The sequence below is a fragment of the Balaenoptera borealis genome (assembly GCF_965194805.1).
Source record: "Balaenoptera borealis genome assembly, chromosome: 11".
In the NCBI taxonomy this organism is placed as follows: Eukaryota; Metazoa; Chordata; class Mammalia; order Artiodactyla; family Balaenopteridae; genus Balaenoptera; species Balaenoptera borealis.
The window spans coordinates 103,322,856-103,342,048 of NC_138868.1; the positions used below are offsets into that span (position 1 = coordinate 103,322,856).

The 19,193-nt window shown below is 45.4% G+C and overlaps 1 long non-coding RNA gene across 1 annotated transcript; it reads left to right on the forward strand.

Annotated features, from left to right (window-relative positions):
- Positions 1-1,135: 1,135 nt before the first annotated feature.
- LOC309605718 lies at positions 1,136-17,925 on the forward strand. The gene is made up of 3 exons (XR_014231513.1): positions 1,136-5,325; positions 13,258-13,329; positions 17,362-17,925. It is a non-coding gene; the product is annotated as an uncharacterized lncRNA (long non-coding RNA).
- Positions 17,926-19,193: the final 1,268 nt, after the last annotated feature.

Sequence of the window (19,193 nt, forward strand, 5' to 3'; positions counted from 1 at the left end):
GGCATACCTGCTGATCAGGGGCTAATCTATAACAGAAGAATATATATTTCTATTTATTCTCTAAATGAATTCTAATTACCAAAATTCCAAATAGTAGTACTATGTACTGAATTGCATCCCCTCCAAAATTCATATGTTGCGGCCCTAACCCCCAGTGTGATTTATTTGGGGCCTTTGGGAGATAATTATGTTTAGATGAGGTAATGGGGGGGTTTCCTTATGATGAAATTAGTGCTCTTATGAAAAAAAACACCAGATCTCTCTCTCTCTTCCTCTCTCTCTGTCTCTCTCTCTCTCTCTTTGTCTCTCTCTCTCTCTCCCTCCCTCCCTCCTTCCCTCTCTTTCTATAATAATGGAAGAGCTAATGGTGAGAGCTTAGCTTTGACTGACTATCGAATATTAAAATGGGAAAGAGTAGAAAGGGTCACTTAGCTATCACTTTGGGCTTCACATCAGATTTTTCTGGGGGTGGCCATTTCTTGACTATCCAGTATCACTTCCACCGTCCCCCTTTCTACTAGTACCTAGATTTTCCCTTTAGTTTCTGCCCTTCATCAACAGAGACCAAAAGTTGAGCCAGCTCTAGAAATAAATCCAGATCAGCTTAAGCCAATTAGCACCTTCATCCCTCAGCCAGCTCTCATTATTCCAAGACCAGACATGCGATTTAAGCTTATCTAATTAGGATAGAAGCTCTCAACCAGGGGTGATTTCACCCCCAGGAGACATCTGACAATGTCTGGAGCTATTTGCTTGTCACAACTCAGGGTGGGGAGGAGGAATGCTATTCGTATCTAATGGGTAGAGCCCAGGGATGCGTCTTACCATCCTCAATGCTCAGGACAGACCCCCACCCCCAAAATTATCCAGCCCAAATGTGACTAGTGTCAAGATCAAGAAATCCTGAATTAGGCATAAAAATGTCACGTGGCTGCGAGGGAGAACAAGCTTTAGAATAAAGCTGACCCGGTAAGAAGTAGGGCAAAAAGAAAGACATCGTACCTGTTCCTTTAGTGATCATGTCAAGGACCTGCTGAATCAAAGCTGAAGTCCGAGGACTTTCCACTTGTATGAGCCAATTAATCCCCTTTATTTTTAATAGTTTTCAGCTGCAACTGATATTCTTCTAAACTTGTGAGTCCTGTGTAAAAGAATGAGAAGGAGAAATGTAGATATGAAAAAAAAAAAAAAGGAAAAGAAAGGAAAGGACCCAAGATAGTGACTATAGAGGGCAGCAGCTACAGCCTGATCTGCAGAGAAAGACAACAAGCTACTGTCCACCAATCAGGTCTTTGTGACCTACCAGTTGCAAGTTACAGGAATTAACAACGTAGAGGATGAAAGAAGTACAAAAATCATGAGTCTTTCTTTCCTCAAGGGACCATAGACATTCATCAAGGAGAGAAAACATACATCCACAAAAAGAATACAGGAAAGATAGAGAAAGGATTTTTAAGACATAACACAAAAAGCACAAACCATAAAGGAAACATCTGATAAACATGATCACATTAAAATTTAAAACTTTCAAATATCAAAAAACACCATAAGCAAAGTGAAAAACACAGCGCAGAACGAGAGGAGATATTTGTAGTTCAAAACGCATAAAATTAACAAAGATTAGTATCCAGAATATAACTCCTACTCAGTATAAAAACTATGCATGAGAATGATAAACACTAAATTCATGATAGTGATTACTGTGGGAGGAATGGAGGGGAGTAGGATTGGAGAAGGGAACCAAAAGGATCTCAAGTGTATACAGTTGTCCCTCAGTATCCATGGGGGGTTGGTTACAGGACTCCCCCATGGATGCAGAGTGCCCATTGTGGATGTTTCTTGTTTTTTTTTTTAATCTGAAGCAAATAAGGCAATGAATGAAAACAAATAAGACAATTTAATGAAGCTGGGTGATGGAAACATGAATTTTTAAATATTATCCTCTATTCTTATTTGTATGTTTCAAATATGTTTTACCAAAAAAGTTTTATGAATTCCTGCAAATCATTAAGAAGAAAAAAATTAGACAAATAGACAAAAAATAAGAGCAGAAGAGGAAACCCAAGTCCAATAAGCAAACAGCAAAAACATGTTCAGCCTCCCCAGTAAGGAAAATGTAAATTAAACAATAATGAGATACAATTTCTGATTCATAAATTGGCAAAATTTAAGTCTGACAATACTAAGTGGATGATGTGGAACAGCCGGAACTCACTTATACTGCTCTTGGGAATGAATGTAAATTGGCACAGTAGCTGATAGACTTGTTGACAATAAGCATACCTGTTAGTGTTTAAGAAGGTCAGTATATAATACCCCTCTCTTCCCACCCCAAATTCTGAACCAACTGAGGGAAAGTAAGGAGGAAAACTGGGATCAAAAGATAGTGTTTATTTTTTGATGATGGCCATTCTGACCGGTGTGAAGTGATACCTCATTGTAGTTTTGATTTGCATTTCTCTAATAATTAGTGATGTTGAGCATCTTTTCATGTGTTTGTTGGCCATCTGTATGTCTTCTTTGAAGAAATGTCTATTTAGATCTTCCACCCATTTTTTGATTGGGTTGTTTGTTTTTTTGGTATTGAGCTGCATGAGCTGTTTGTATATTTTGGAGATTAATCCTTTGTCCGTTGCTTCATTTGCAAATATTTTCTCCCGTTCTGTGGGTTGTCTTTTCGTCTTGTTTATACAGAGTGAGGTAAGTCAGAAAGAGAAAAACAAATATCATACATTAATGTACATATGTGGAATCTGAAAAAAATGGTATAGACGATCTTATTTACAAAGCAGAAATAGAGACACAGACATAGAGAATAAATGTATGAATACCAAGGGGGAAAGGGGTGGTGGTGGGATGAATTGGGAGATTGGGATTGACATACATACACTATTGATGCTATGTATAAAATAGATAACTAATGAGAACCTACGGTATAGCACAGGGAACTCTACTCAATGCTCTGTGGTGACCTAACTGGGAAGGAAATCCAAAAAAAGAGGGGCTTTATGTATACGTATAGCTGATTCAATTTGCAGTACAGTTGAAACTAACACAACATTGTAAAGCAACTATACGCCAATAAAAATTAAACAAAAAAAAGATAGTGTTTAGAAACAGAATATTTGTACGGGACTATGACTGAATTTGATCAGTAATTAATGCAGCTCAGGAATAGTGAGACCATCTCCCACATCTGGATACTGTTGCTATTTGGACATTGTGTCTCCTCATTTAGTGAGAGAGTGAGAATGCTTTTGTGAGAAGGTGGAAGCACAGAGTGGATTTTGTCGTTTTAGGCACGCTCAGGTAGGCTTAGGGGGATGCATGCATACCCAAGTACCCAAAAGAATAGATCATACTAGTTACTAAGCTAAGGTCCCTCAGCTTCAAGGCAGCCTTCCGGTTGGCTTTGTGATGCTGGGATTGGGCACCACACACCACACCTCTCCTTTGCGAGCTGGACCTCCTTTAGGCATTGGCAATAGGCCGTTAGGGAGACACTTCCAGGCTGGAGGAGGAGAATAGCACGTGCGCATTTCTCTCCACTTCCTGTGGGCTTCCTCTGCCTGTCGGTGTCACGTTGCGTCTTCCTCACCCCAGAGCAGTGTCCAGCCCAGAAGCAGCTGAGTCCAGCTTTCCAGCAGCCACAGCCGGCCTCAGCCACCCTTGGAGACACCAGCCCCAGCCAAGCTCCTCAGAGGTCTGAGTTACAGCTGTGTGAGGCCCTTTCACTATGTTTCTAAGTTCTAATAACTCCAATTTCTTCTCTTTGTTCCTCCAGGCCTAAGGGTGGTAGCTGCTTCGTGCAATTTCTATCTCCATAACAGCTGAGATTCCTCTGTTAGCTTTTTCAGTCACTGTGTTAACAATTCTTTACACCTGATTAACAATTCTTTATGCTATACTCTGTCTATTAAGATAACTATAGCGGGTTTTGTTGTCTGATTACATGGTGTCTAATTCAGATGGGAATCAAAATATCAGATTTTTTTTCACTTAGAAGGGTGGAGTGCAGACTGCTGGATGAAGAGGGAAGACTGAACACATGCATCTAATTCTGTATCCTCCAGAAACCCCATGAAAACAACAGCAAATGGATTTTTTTAACATGCAAATATGAAATGAGGCAAAATCAACAAGTTTTGGAAGCTGGAAACTAGATTCAGCTGAACCGAGAAAGCCAAATCCCAAGCCCATGCGAGAAAGGCTGAGAATCAACACAATTTGCACCGCAGCATTGGCAGGAATAGGCAGTACCAGTTAGTGAAAAGGGGGAGGCGACATAAAAGAAAATGGGGTAAAAGCTGCTTGAACAGCAGTTAGATCCTTAGATTCCTTTTCCCAGTCCGTGCCACTGGGAACCTGCGCCCCACATCCTAGCAGAAATCTGGAGGTTTACATTCCAGAGAGAATAGAATAGCCCCTAGACTGAGAGATACAGCCCCACTGGAGGACAGAACCACCATGCCCAAAGAAGAATGTGGTGTGACCATGAGCACTCTGAATCGTGAGCCCAGAGACATCCAGCCCTCTTTCCCATTCATCCCCCAGAGCACAGGTAGAAGGATCCTAACCTTCCAGATGAGAGATTGGAAGGCCCTTCTCTGAAGAATCTGACCTAAATAACTAACATTAGGGGTTCTCAACAAACAGCCCATCAACTCACTTTGAAACTCAAAGTCAACAAGACTACCCACATGAGAGTGAGCGTGATCCAATCAGCTTTTTGGTTCTTTACTCTTGAATAAAATCGCTCTTGATAGGCCAAGGATTTTGAGACATAAACATTTGGGCAAAGCCTCTAACATAGAAAACAGAGATTTTTTTTTTTTTTTTTTTTAGTTTGAAACAACAGAAATTTATTCTCTCACAGTTCTGGAGGCTAGAAGTCCAAAATCAAGGTGTTGGCAGGGTTGGTTCCTTCTGGAGGCTCTGAGGGAGAATCTGTTCCATACGGCTCTCCTTCTGGTGGTTGCTGGCAATCCCTGGCATTCTTTGGCTTGTAGACACATTACTCCATCATCACATGGCCTTTTCCCTGTGTCTGTGTCCAAACCTCCCTCTTCTTATATGGACACCAGTCATTAGATAAGGGTCCACCCTCATCCAGTATGACCTCATCTTAACTTGATTACATCTGCTAAGACCCTATTTCCAAATAAGGTCACATTCACAGAGAGGTTGCTGGGAGAATAAACACCCAGACTTTACTCTGTTCTATCTCTCATCTCTAGCCAAATGGTAGAACCCAAGTGGAAGCCAGAGGGCAAGGAAGCCTGTGATGGAGACCATACACATTATCCTCTGGGAGCACTGAGCCAGGTGAGGAATGGAGTTGTAAGAGCAAAAGGAAGCTATCTAAAACACTGGATATTTATTTAGTGTCATGAATGTTTGCATGAAAACAGAGATTTTTATCAGCTTTTTTAAAAAAAATTAATTAATTTATTTAATTTATTTACTTTTGGCTGCTTTGTTTCTTTGTTGCTGTGCGCGGCTTTCTCTAGTTGCGGTGATCGGGGGCCACTCTTCGTTGTGGTGCGCCGGCTTCTCATTGCGGTGGCTTCTCTTGTTGCGGAGCACAGGCTCTAGGCATGGAGGCTTCAGTAGTTATGGCACGCGGGCTCAGTAGCTGTGGCTCGCAGGCTCTAGAGCGCAGGCTCAGCAGCTGTGGCTCACGAGCTTAGTTGCTCGAAGCATGCGGGATCTTCCCGGACCAGGGCTCAAACCCGTGTCCCTTGCACTGGCAGGCAGATTCTTAACCACTGCACCACCAGGGAAGCCCAACAGAGATTTTAAAAAGGTAAATTAAATTAGCTTCATGAGACAGACTGTACAGAGAGAAGAAATCTTTTTTTAAAATTTCATTGATATCCTCAGAGAGGAGAGATATTACATTCAATTTTTTAAAAGGATAAACACTCAGGAAATGAAAAGAAGAGCTCTGAGAAATGTCAAAATTGGTAGCAGAACTTTAAAACTCAATAGAGTTTGGCAGTTCCTGAAAAAGTTAAACATAGAATTGCCATATGACCCAGCGATTCCACTTCTAGGTGTACACCCAAGAGAATTGAAAACATATGTTTATACAAAATTGGTACATGAATGTTCATAGCAGCATTATTCATAATAGCCAAATGTTCATCAACTGATGAATGGGTAAAAAAGATGTGGTATATCTATACAGTTGACCTTTGAACAACAGAGGTCTGAATTGCAGGGGTTCACTTACACCTGGATTCTTTTTCAATAAATACACAGTCAGCCCTTCGTATCTGTGGGGTTTGCATCCTCAGATATGGAGGGTCGACTGTATTCTACACCATTTTATATAAGGGACTTGAGCATTTGTGGATTTTGGTATACACGGGGACTTCTGGAACCAATCCCCCACAGACAGCGAGGGACAACTGTACAACAGAATATTATTCTGCCGTAAAAAGGAATGAAATATTGTTAAATGCTAGAACATGGTGAACCTTTAAAACACTATGCCAGGACTTCCCTGGTGGTGCAGTGGTTAAGAATCCGCCTGCCAGTGCAGGGGACACGGGTTTGAGCCCTGGTCCAGGAAGATCCCACATGCCACAGAGCAGCTAAGCCTGGGCGCCACAACTACTGAGCCTGTGCTCTAGAGCCTGTGAGCCACAACTACTGAGCTCGTGCTCCTAGATCCCGTGCTCCACAACAAGAGAATCCACGGCAATGAGAAGCCCATGCGCCGCAACGAAGAGCAGCCCCCGCTTGCCACAACTAGAGAAAGCCCACATGCAGCAATGAAGACCCAACGCAGCCAAAAATAAATTAATTAATTAATTAAAAAGAAAAAACACTATGCCAAGTGAAAGAAGCCAGACACAAAAGTCCACATGTTGTATGATTCCATTTTTATGAAATGTCCAGAATACGTGAATCCATAGAGACAGAAAATAGATTAGTGTTTTCTAGGGGATGGGAGTGGAGGGAATTGGGATTAAATGCTAATAGGTACAGAGCTTCTTATGGGGATGTTAGAAATGTTTTGGAATTTAATAGTGATGATGGTTGCACAACATATGAATAGACAAAACCACTGAAGTGTACACTTTAAAGTTGTATGTTTTATGAGGCCCAATTTAAAAATGTTATTAAAATAAACCTCAGTAGAATTGAAGGGAAAAGTTGAGGAAATCTCCCAGAAAGGAGAGTAAAAAGAAAAAGGTGGAAAATAGGAGAGAGAAAATTAGAAATTTAGAGAGAGCAAGAAAAGAGAATAGGGTAAATTATCAATGAAATAATTCTAGAAACCCTTCCAGAACTGAAGGACATAGGTTTCCAGATTGAAAGGACCCTACAAGTGTCTAGAACAATGACTGAAAGTAAATCCACTGCAAGGCACATGGAGAAAATTTGCAAATATTTGGGACAACAAGAAGATTCTACTCATTTCAAGAGAGAGAGAAGCAACAGGTCACACACATAGGATAAGAGATCAGAAGAATTTCAAACCTCTCAATAGCTACACTACACTGGAAAATCCTTCAAACTTCTAGAGGAAATTATTTCAAACCTAGAATTCTATACTGCACCCACCAAACTATCATACAAGTATGAGGGTAAACAAAGACATTTTCAGACATACAAAGTATGTTGGATATTTTCCGTTGTCCCTTCCAGGCCTTCATCCTGCTTTATGCACTAAGAAAAAATTTTTAATGGCCTGCACCAGTGGGCTCCCTTGCCTTCTAGTTTTGGTAATAAGAGACACCAGGAGGAGGTCAGAAGACAGGAGGAAAGTGAAGGGATAAAATTTATTCCCCTTGCTTGGCTTCTATGGATTGTCTACATCCCTCTATCAAAGGCCACAGCTCTTGTCAAACATTTTCTCCTTCAGCTACTCTCATTAGGTTCTAGTAACTTCTTCCTCCCCTTGATCCTTTAAGCCTACCATCAGCATCTCTGGGGTTCTGCCCCATCTCTTACTGTTTTTATTTATTCTCATGTATCTGCTAGCTATTGCTACACCAGTGCTGCATTTCCACCACTCCAAAGTCCAATGTCTGAAAGCAACCATTTGTTCTGATAGATCTGCAGGTCAGCTAGAACTTGGGTGACATAGGCTGGGCTCAGTTGGGCATCTTTACTTCATGTTTTGGTAGCTACAGCAGCTATGCTTCTCACTGGAGGCCTATGGGGTAGCAGGAGAAACTCTGCTCCACATGCTTCTCACCCTCTTTGGACCAGTAGGTATGCTTCTCTCATGGTGGTGGCAGAGCCTCAAAAGAGCAAACAAAAACATGTGATTACTCTTAAGGCCTAAGCTTGGAACTGGTGTGGTCTCACTTCTACCCACATGCCATTGGCCAAAAAGTCATATGACTAAGCCCAAAGAAGTGAGACAAGGAAGTACACTCCACCCATAACAAGAACATGTAAGGATATGGATAAAGGCAGGGTTGAAGAACTGAAGTCAGTTATTCAATCTACCATCACTATCTTCATTTTTATAAATAGCCCCTTTATTAAATCTACCTCAATTACATTGAGTGTGCTATGTGTTGGCTTCCAGTCTCTAGACTAAGGGTAAGAATAGCTATCAGAAAGGACCCAAGAAAACAGTCCCCTAAAATGGGATTCTAATATTCTATTGCTCTCATATTTAAGAAGCACACAGCTAACCTCCTTACCAAGAGAAAATGGGGTACTGGTAATGCATGGCACTCAGTGGCATCACAGTGACAATTTATCATTAGTGGTTGCAAGGAATGAAGTTCAGGTGGTGGGCAATAGAAACAAAGTGACTGTGGTACTTAGTCACCATGGTGACAATAGTTATTATAAAGACCGTAGAGTCAGCTGGCTGCTTCTGATGGCTCCAAAGAGAGTTAACAGGGAAAAGGACCTATTGAGAGCCTTGAATATCCAACTCAGAGCCAGGTGGAAAATTGGGAATTGTCCTAAGGACTCCTCCTCCTGTAGTCTCTGGACCATATGGATGAGGATAAAGCTTAGAAAATGATTTTAATGTTGCAGAGTTGCAAACCCAATTAAATAGTCAAACCCTTCAGTTTAAGTCTCTTACAATAGGCTGAGGGTACTGATGGGAAAGAAGTGAGACCCTAAGATATGGGATGGAGACATTTGTGCAGACACAGATGAGACTGAGATCTTGAATGCTCAAATCCTCCTAAACCTCCCGGAGTATCCTGCAACCCCATTTCCCGAAGGTTGAATTAAAACCTTTCAAGGACCACACCAAGAAAATTTGATTTTCTCCAGGATCCACATCCATTATGCTCACTGCTTCCAGATCCTCAAGGAGGGTTAAATGGCAGCATAGTTCCAATTGTAAAGTACAAGACCTGGGCCTGGAGGAGACAGACTATTTGCCCAAACAATTGCAGGACTTCATTAACTTACACCAACAGGAGTCTGGGGAACATGTATTTAACTAGATTCTAAGGTTGTTAGACAAAGGAGAACATAACCTAAGGCTTGATTAGCTAAAATCTTTTGAAATGGGTGCACAACTGGGAACTGGGATTTAATGTCATGGTTTGAGCACTTGGGAAGAGGCATTAAGGGTCAACTAGGTTGGCCAATCTCGACAGTAGGCTATAGCCAGTAAGACTGAAATGTCAGGACTTCCCTGGCATTCTGTAGTTATAGAGGAATCTGTCTAAATGCTAAAGACCATGAAAATGCTAAAAAGGATCTATTATACGCGACCTGCTCAACCACCCAGCAGCCATATTCCCTCAAGAGTTCCCAGAGGATGCTCCATTCTTCAGGGCATTAAGAAATGAATTGAACTGACCCTACTCCTAAAACCTGAAATCCCACCTTGGTTCACTAGTCAGAGTGTGCTTATGAAAGTCAGGTAAAAGATGAAGCTTCCATCCAAACTCAGTGGGACCATGGATCTATTTCATGGTTCCCAGTCTCAGAAAATATATTTGGAACAGATATAGTTAGTAACAGGAAAAATCTTCGTATTGATTCCCTGACCCACAGAGTGAGGTCTATTATGGACAGAAAGGAGGGCCAAGGAGAAGGCCCTAGAACTGCCCTACCCCAGCCCAGTCCCCTCTGCTGAGCTAGTAACCCAAAAGCAAGCTAGAAACCATCCCAGAAGAATCACAGTTAGTGTCACCATTAAAGACTTGAAAGAGGCAGAGGTGTGATTCCAAACACATCCCCATTTAACTTCCTTTTCTGGCTCTTTCAAAAACCAGATGGTCTTGGAGAATGGCTGTAGATTATCACACACTTAATCAGTGATGCCATTTGCAGCTGATTCTGGATGTGATAACTTTGCTGGAGCAAAACAACAGAGCCCTTGGAAGCTGGTATGTGGATATTAGCCTAACAAATTCTCCCCCCACTCCCCATTCTTATCACCAAAGATAATCAGAAGCAATTTGACTTCAGGTGGCAGGGACAACAGTATCCTTCACTGTTAAATCTCCCGCTCTTTGTCATAACATGGTCTGGAGAGACCTTGATTGTCTTGATACCCTAAGAACATCATACTAGTCCATTACATTGGTATCATGATAGAAAGCTCAAGGACTTGCCACATCAGTGACATTCCTAAGGATCTAGTGGTCTAGTTCATGTCATGATATATTCTCTAAAGTAAAAGACAGTTGGTTCCATCTATCAACAAAAAAGAGGCACAATGCTTGGCAAGACTCTTCGGATTTTAGAGGCAACATATACCACATATGAGCGTGTTGCTTCTACCTGTATATCAGGAAACTCCTAATAAGGCTGTCAGATCAACGGTGAGTGGGTCAGGTAGTGCATTCTCCATAAGAATTAGTTCACACAGGAAAATAACAGGTCAAGGAAAGCTTCTTGGAAGAAGAGGTATGGGATCATATGTTGGAAAGGAAAGATGAGTCCCTTCCAGTCAGGGAAAACCGCTAAAAGACTCATGCGTTTCCATTCAGCTTTGTTTCTAAAACCCCAGGCTCAGGAAGAAGTATCAGTCTTATTAGAGAGATCACATGAAACTCAGAGCTTCGGGTCCTATGGTGACACAACCGGGATTAGGGACCATGGGCTTGCTTCTACCCAGGTTCTTCAACTCCAAACCCCAAGGTAATAGTCTTTGCCACCAGTGCCATAGCTGGCTAAAATGATATTGGGAGGTGATCCAAAACGGGGTAAAAGAATGTGGTACCCCTGGGCAAATCTGCACGGTGTTGTGCTATGGCCACATTTATCTGCTATATCCAAGGATGATTTTTTTTTAATTGTTTTCATTCTATAACAAACACAGTCCCTTGAAGGACAGGCTCCTTCTTAGGAGCAGACCATGGCTGTCCTTGAGGTGGTTTCCCTCTGGGACTCTTGCCTAAGGATCTCCAAATCCACACTCAGAGGCCAGAGGGAGGGGAAGAGTGGGAAAGGGTACCCTGCCTAGTTTTGCCTTCCCTTTGACTTAGGCGAGGTTGCAAATAAGTGGCACCCTGCACCCATCTCCCCGACAGCTGGGAAAAGGCAGGAGCCAGAGGAGACCAGCGAACGGTCGGTGTGTCATGGGTCTCGTTTGTGAGGCCAGCAGAAAGGAATCCTGAGCTGCAGGCTGGAGTACGTCCCGCGCACACCGCGCCTGCCCTGGTCCCCATCTCTCCGGGAGAGAAATGGTATCAGAAGCCAGCGTCCGCCGGTCAGGGTCCAGCGGGGACTGAGGAGGCGGGGCCGAGAGCGTAGTGAGGATTTGGCGAAGTTGGCAGGCTTGGGGAGGGGGGATGGAGAGAGTGACATGAAGGCCCAGGCAACCCGAGCACGATTCTTGCTTCTCCTCCCGAGGAAGAGAAACAGGCTTTCAGATACCCGCCTGCAGAGGGTCAGCTCTCCGCCTTCCCTGACGGCGCTCCCAGCATCTGGCAGTGGGGCCGCCGCCCTGCAGGAGCAGAAGTGCGGGGCGTGGGGACGACCGGGGCGGGAGTGGCTGCATCGTGTCAGCAGTCGGGCCGCGGGGGGCGGGCAGCGGCGCCCTCGGTGCGGGGGGCTGCTCTGGGGCTGAGAGGCTGCAGGGGGAGTTTCAGGCGGCATAATGATTTGTCTCTCCTCCGCCACACTGTTCCAGCGGCGGTGTTTTTATTGTCGTGGTTTAGCCCTCGGCAGCGCCTCGCCTCCCTCCACCGTGCCCAGGGCTCTCCCGCCATCCCCTCCCACAGCCCACCCAGGACCGGGGCCTCCTGCTCGGTCTCCCCTCCGCATCCCCAGCCCGGGAAGTGTGCGGCTAGGGAGGGGACAGACGCGATGCTAAGGTACTAGCTGTATACACGAGAATGGCAAACACACGTCCTTTCCATCTGGCAGCACAAAAGAAGAGACCGTTGGGATGCAATTACCCACTAAGGAGAGAGTAAAATATTTGTCAGGTTTCGCAATGAAATTAATATCCCCAGTTACCAGAACCTCGCCAATGAGATGAATGCAGATTGCCTTTCCTGGTTGCAAGAGGAAGAACCGGTGGCATACAATCCAAAAGGTCATTTTTATCTCAGGAATCTCTGCCACTGAGACAGGCATTTTCCTTGTTTGAGGATTCAGGGTAGCAGAGCTGATGTTCCGATCGTTGGTGACGCACACCCTGACATTACAAACTGAGGCTGTGTGTGTAGGACTGTCCGTCTGGAGCTGGGCTCCCGGGACTCCAGGGGGCTCTGGACAATCCCCAACCCGCATGACAAGATGGCCAAGGACCCCACGAACCCCCAGATGCCCAATCACTGTTCCCAGGTCACCTATGCAGCCTTCCAAGTCTCCTGCAGCAAGTGGTTGTAGCCCACTTTGGGCCAGACATTTCTGCAATTTCCAACTTTTTTTTTTTTTTTCCTTCATGAAATTTGTATATAGCAGAAGCTGGGTTTGCTTTAGGCAGAGCATATGCTTCCTATTTATTGGAATAAGTTTTCTAGTTCCTTAGCATTCTGTTCACTGATATTCCGTATGGTAAAAATATCTCTGCTTTTCCCCCTGATACTCAGTAGTAGGCAGCTACAGTTTTCGTCTATAGCTTTTCTGGGTAGAAACCAGAACCTGCTCTCCACAGCCTGGGGGAGTATTCTATACCTTTGGAGAGGATGACCTGATTTCCTACTCATGAAGAGAAAGACGATTTTCTTACTTTCCACCAGTGTCATGGATGATGATATCAGGCGGCCTGGTTCTAGGGAGCAAAGACCCTTATTTTAGAAAGAAAAAAGCTAAGGCTAAAGACTTTGTCTCTCACTTAGGGATTCTGTCCTCTTGCAGGTCTATAATGTGTTCGGTAGAGGAAGCAAAAAAGAAGAGAATCTGAACACTCCTATGAGTCTGCCATTCAAGGTGATTGCAGATAAGCTCAGCGGGTCCACACTTCCCGGGAGGAGTGGGTGATAATCCCCTCAGGACCTCACATGCTGAGCCCACAGCTGTAACAGCCTCTGTGATTTCCCAGAGGTCCAATGGGAGGGTCTTTGTTCCTGCTGATCCCCTAAGAGACACAGGGAGCTACTATCTCAGCAATGGGAAATTGATTTTTATGACAAGTCCAGCAACAAGAGAATAATGAATAAGCTGCCACTATCCACATTTGAAAAACGGAAGTTGGAGTTAAAATGGTAGAATCAATATCCAAACTCGTGTGTGTGTGTGTGTGTGTGTGTGTGAGAGAGAGAGAGAGAGAGAGAGAGGAGAGACAGTCAGAGAGAGAGAAAAGAGAGAGGAAAAAAACAAAGAGAGAGAGAATGACAGAGGGACTGAGACAGTGGGGTTGGGTGGGAGAGATGTTTACAACTAAGAGGGAAGAGCAAACCCCTCCTTGGAGGAGACCACAGCTGCATATGCCCCTCATCTGCTGGAAGAGTAGGATGGAGGATGGAGTTGCCAAGGCCAAGGCCAAGGCTTACGATCCACTTTACTGACCCCAACTGCCCATCAGAGATCTCCTGGGAAGACCCGCCCCCTCATAAACCATTTATATGAATCACTGCAGTTTGCTGTCTTGTCTGAGCCAGGAAACTGTCCGGAGCTGGGCTACAGGTCATGGTTTGGTAAACCCACTAGCAGATCAGGTGCCCCGACCCTGGACCCCGACCTGTCTTCTCTGGGCCTGGCCTCAAAGAGATTCTGTAAGCAGACCAAATCTATGAACTCCTTATGCTTCAAATATTCTTTTGTAAGCTGTCTATCTTGAATTTAAAATGCCTTTTCTCACATAAACAATACATTGGTTCATTCAGTCAACAATTGTTTATTGAGTACCAGGTGCTGGGGACACAGTGGTGAAAAACCGACATAGATGTTATGTTCCCAGATCTATCGGTGAAAACCCATTTAATCAATAATAAAGGCAAGTTAATTTGTATGTGTGGGAGAATTCCATTCTGAGCTCCATCTCGGGCTACCTGGAAAATAGCATTCCCTGCCTTGGCAATAGCAGTCGAAACTCCCACCTGGTCCCTGAGCAACTGCAACAAGTAAGAGGTGCAGAAACCAATATCTGTTGAGTGCCTACTGTATGTCTGGCTGTGCTAGTGCTTCACATACCTCTATGAGATATGACTCTATGAGACAGACACAATTGCTCTCATTTTGCAGGTAAAGAATCCAATTCTCAGAAGCTAAGTAAGTTGCTTAAGGTCAAACAGTTAGTGACTAAGCTAGAATTTGAGCTCAGGATGCGGACACCAAAGCCCATATTCTTTCTTCTGTTCATCAACTGACTGCCTCAGTTTGGGCTTTGGCCCAGAAGGGTGGGGCAGCTTGGAAAGGTGAGGACTGAGCTTTTGAAAGGGGTGCCCCAGGGTCACGGAGAAGTGAAGTATGCAGATGCGTAGGTCATTCCTAGATGATGGTTCTGAATTCAAGTTCTGAGTACACCAGCCATTTCCCCCACATGGCCTCTTGCTCTCGTCCGCCCTGTTACCTAGCCTGGAACCCTCATGACTGACCATGTACTCAAGTAGCCAAGACTCGGCTAGAACTAAGAACACTTTGCTTGCACTGCGTTTTCTGGGGGAGAGGCTATAGGAGACTTGCAGGAGGAAGCCAGGGCGTGAGTAATAAAGGAGTTGCTATGTAAAAGGAAACTACACTGTCTAGGACACATGGGCCTCTCCAGGAGCCCGGGAGCCAGGAGTCCAGCGCTCTGTTCCAAGTTCTACCACTCTTGGATCTGACCCCTTGAGCAAGTCACACCCAACTTCTCCAGTTTCCTCCCACGTCACCCTGAAGTGGTGCTCTTCCTCCCCTTTCCCACTGAGAGACCCCCACGGAATGCCTGTGCGTGGCGGCCACCAGGCGCTGGGTGGCACCCAGCCGATGCCGCCCTCATTTTCAGGGGCTCACTTTTCCGTGGCACTCCAAGGGGGCTGTGGTCCTCATTTGTCTCTCAAATGTCTCTAGAGTTATTTGATGTGCCTAAGAGGACTGGATTTCTTATCCAGGGGCCCAGCAAGGTTATCATGGCTTCTAATAGTCTAGCTGTGTGCAGAGGAGGGCCAACAGCAGCTTCAACTTAAAATAGAATGAGTCTCGGCCTGGTTACCTGTTTTCTAGTTCTACCTCTGCCACTAATTAGATCCGTGTCCCAGGAAAAGTCATTTACCTCTCTGGACCTCAGTTTCTGCGTTTGTAACGGAAGGGGATTAAACCAGGTATCTCTAAGAGTCTTTGTAGTTTCCTGATTTTGGTCCCCTTACCTACACATCTGAGGCATCTTCTACTTCCCTGTATTTCATAACCTTAGGAATGGCAAGGCTTGTGGGTTGATTCAAATGGACACATGGAAACATGCCCACAGATCAAGACCTTTCCCAATCACGCACCTAGTTAGACCCCCTAATGCCCGGTTCTGAGATGCCATTTCAGCCACTGCCGTCAGGCAATATCTTAAATAAACCACGGCTCCTGCTGTCTCCCTACCCTCGCGCCATCTCCCCAGTACACGATCCTTTGCCTCAGTCCAGTTCATGGAGGGTTTCTTTGCACAGCAGGTGGTTGCCCACCAGACAGCCCCTCTCTGCAGTTAGAGGGGCGAGGCTCTAAGAGCAGACTTGTTCCTCGCCCCAGCCACACGCCTCTCAGCCTGGGGACAGTTTTCTCTGCTCCACACGCCCTGTGTGGGTTGGCTCTTGTTGCTAGGAGAACCTGACCATTTGCATTTCCTGCTGTTTTTATTTTAGATTAGCAGCGGCACTGCTGCAGAAACACAAGGTATTTTAAGAAAGACAGAAAAAGGAAGGACAAGGGAAGGACCTAGCATGGGATCTCCTTCCCAAAGGCCTGCAAAACACTCAGACCAAGGTGCCACCCATCCCAGCCCCCAGCCCCACCCTGGCCTCTCGCCTCCTCTCCCTGAACAGCACCATCTCCCAGTCCCAACACCTTCACAAGCACTTTCAAGCTACACAAGAACAAAACACAGTTTCCTTCCAGAAAAAAAGTTGAGTCTTGTACTCAACCTAACGTACAGAGAGCATAGTTTCCCCATGTTAGAACAAACAAACAAATAGAAACACTTCTAGATTCCCAAAGGAATTCTCCAACCCTGCCAAAACACCTGATCTCCAAAGATTATGTTTTCTCCTCTTTCTTGCCCCTTCTCTCCCAGCCACTGCCCTAAAGATGGGGGCTTGATTTTTCCTTAAGGCTTCACACAAATCAGTGTTACCTTCCCAGATTCCTCTCCCTTCTACTAATCTCTCCCTCCCTGTTCTAAAAACACCTGCATAGTATCACCATTACCTTTGCTTTTGATCGGTAATCTGTTCTTCTGTCTTCCCCACTAGACTGTGGACTCCTAGAAGCCAGTGTCCATGTAATTTTTATTTTTTAATCCCCTTATTACCTCTAGAATATTTTGCTCACCATAGAGGCCCATTAACACCTTTTAAAATTGGTTCATCCCCATCAAACATGCATTGAGCCCGACCAAGAGTTGTCTACCTTAGATGATCATGAAACATTATCAAGAAGGAGCTCTTAGCCCAGTGGAGGAAGACAAGGGAACAGTTCTAAACAATGTGACCAATGTTGTAACAAAGATACGTTCAAAACTGCAACCAGTTTCCTGCGGCAGCTGTGGTGGTGAGGTAGAGCCAGAGACACGAGGAACGGTGTCATGGAGCTGACTCTTGAAAAGGGATTGAAAGTCCACCATGGGATGACCACACTGATCAGATGGAACAGCCCGTGCAAAGGCACAAAGACCCGACCCGAGAGAAATGGAATTGAATCTACCACCCAGGTCCTTCACAAGTGGACTCTTACTCTGGTCCAGTTCACCTCTCTGACACCCACACCCCAAACCTGCCCCCATTTGTGTCTTTCTTAAGAAGTAAAAATGTCTTCTCTCTCCTTGGTCACCTATTCCAGGCTGTGCTGCCAGGAGGAAGATGATGAAGACAGACCAAACAAAGCCGCTCCTCGACACACATCACAAAGTCCCCTCATTCCTCAATGGAACAAGCACCCATTTATTTAGCATCCTTTCAGATAACGACCCTTGTCAGAGGCTAAACCTGCCAACCTCACTTGGGAGGACCAGCCTCTGAAGACCTAGTGTGAACTCAGGAGTGGCTGACGGGTCCCCAAGACAAAGTAGGCACTTTGATGCTCGGCCTTTGTCTTCAGTCAGCTTTGCCTGGGCAGTGGGCATGGAAATCACAGAGAGATGTAATATCTCCTCCCTCGAATCCGAGACTCTTGACCTTCGGTGAGACAGAGACTGCAGCAGAAATTCTTGATTATCTGTCATTCTCTCTCTTTTCTTATTAATAGAAACACATTTTACATGGAGTTACAACCCGCTCAGCCGAGAGACCATATTTCCCAGCCTGTCTTGAGGGTGGGTGTGGGCAGGAAGATGGAAGTGGATTTCTGGGACAGCCCATTAATAGGGGGACAGAACACTGGAGTGGAGCTTTTTTTGCCCTCCCCTCCCCAGGGGTGGAGCTTTTTTTGCCCTCCCCTCCCCATCGCACTGTTCTCCTGCTTCCTTTCTAGAAGACAGATGTTCAGCTAAGGCTCTAGCAGCCATCTTGAACCATGAGATGGGTACCACATGCTGAGGACCACCCTGTGGAACACCACACCCGCTCTGAGGGAAATTCATAACTCTCCCCCGAAAGCTGCCTATGTGCACACACATAGTTTTGCAAACAGCTTCCAGTTTCCTGAGCCCTGAAACCAATGCACGGACCCCAGGTTAAGAACCCTGCCTTAGAGATGTGGGGAGAGCCAGCTCTACCCCAGCTTCTTAAATCACCATGTTAAAGTGGGGAGAGTCTAGGATTGTCTTGTGACCACATCCTCTGTAACCTGACAGCCCTCTTCTCCCCCGCTCCCTCGCCTCATTCCTCTTAAAGGTTCTGAAGCTGGGCTGCCCATCTCTCCTCTCCTCACCTCCTCTCCTTCCCTCTCCCCAGCTATTCTCCCTGGACTGCCAATCCCGCTCCAAAGTCACTTTATACCAGGAAGGAAATTAGCATTTGTGTTGGGACAGAAAGCGACACTGCTCAGCTCTCACTGTCATTCTGCTCTTAATTAATATTTAACCTCAGAGAGATTGTGCAGCAGACGGAAGAGGCTGATGGGAGAACAAAGTTGGAGCTGGCTCTCCTTTTCAGCACTGCCTCTCCCACTTCCAGCTTCTCTCCCTGTACCTTCGGGCCCTGAAGGACGCAGAGGGTCCAACGGGAAGTGAGGAGGGGAGGCAGAGGAAGCCCCTGAGGACCCTCGGTTGTACTTTTTGGTTTTGCTCGCTCAAATCTCTTGTCTAGAGAACCCTTCTGCAACAAGATGAGCGCAGCTGGAGCTCAGAACCCAATCCCCAGGGCGCAGAGCTAGACCCGGGCCTGGCCTGCCCAGAAGGATAAAGAGACCGGAGGGGGAAAGAAAAGCAATGCAAATGTGCCCCTCCACAGATTATATTTAATGCACTATTTTTAGTTGCCTTCAATCCCTCGGGGCTGTCAGGGCGCATGCAGCCCCACTCCCCCGGGAGAGGAAATGACAGGCATTATTACCCAGCCCAGAACACTGGTGCAGTGCGTGATGGGTGGGGGAGGTGCTGCCTTGCCGGCTCCAAAATGGGGGAACTTAGTTTCCAACGGGAAATTGAGGACACCGAGAAAGATCAGGCCACGGACAGAAGGTCCACAGGACCCCCCTCCCCCGTTCCCCGCCAGCCTGCCAGACCGTCCCCA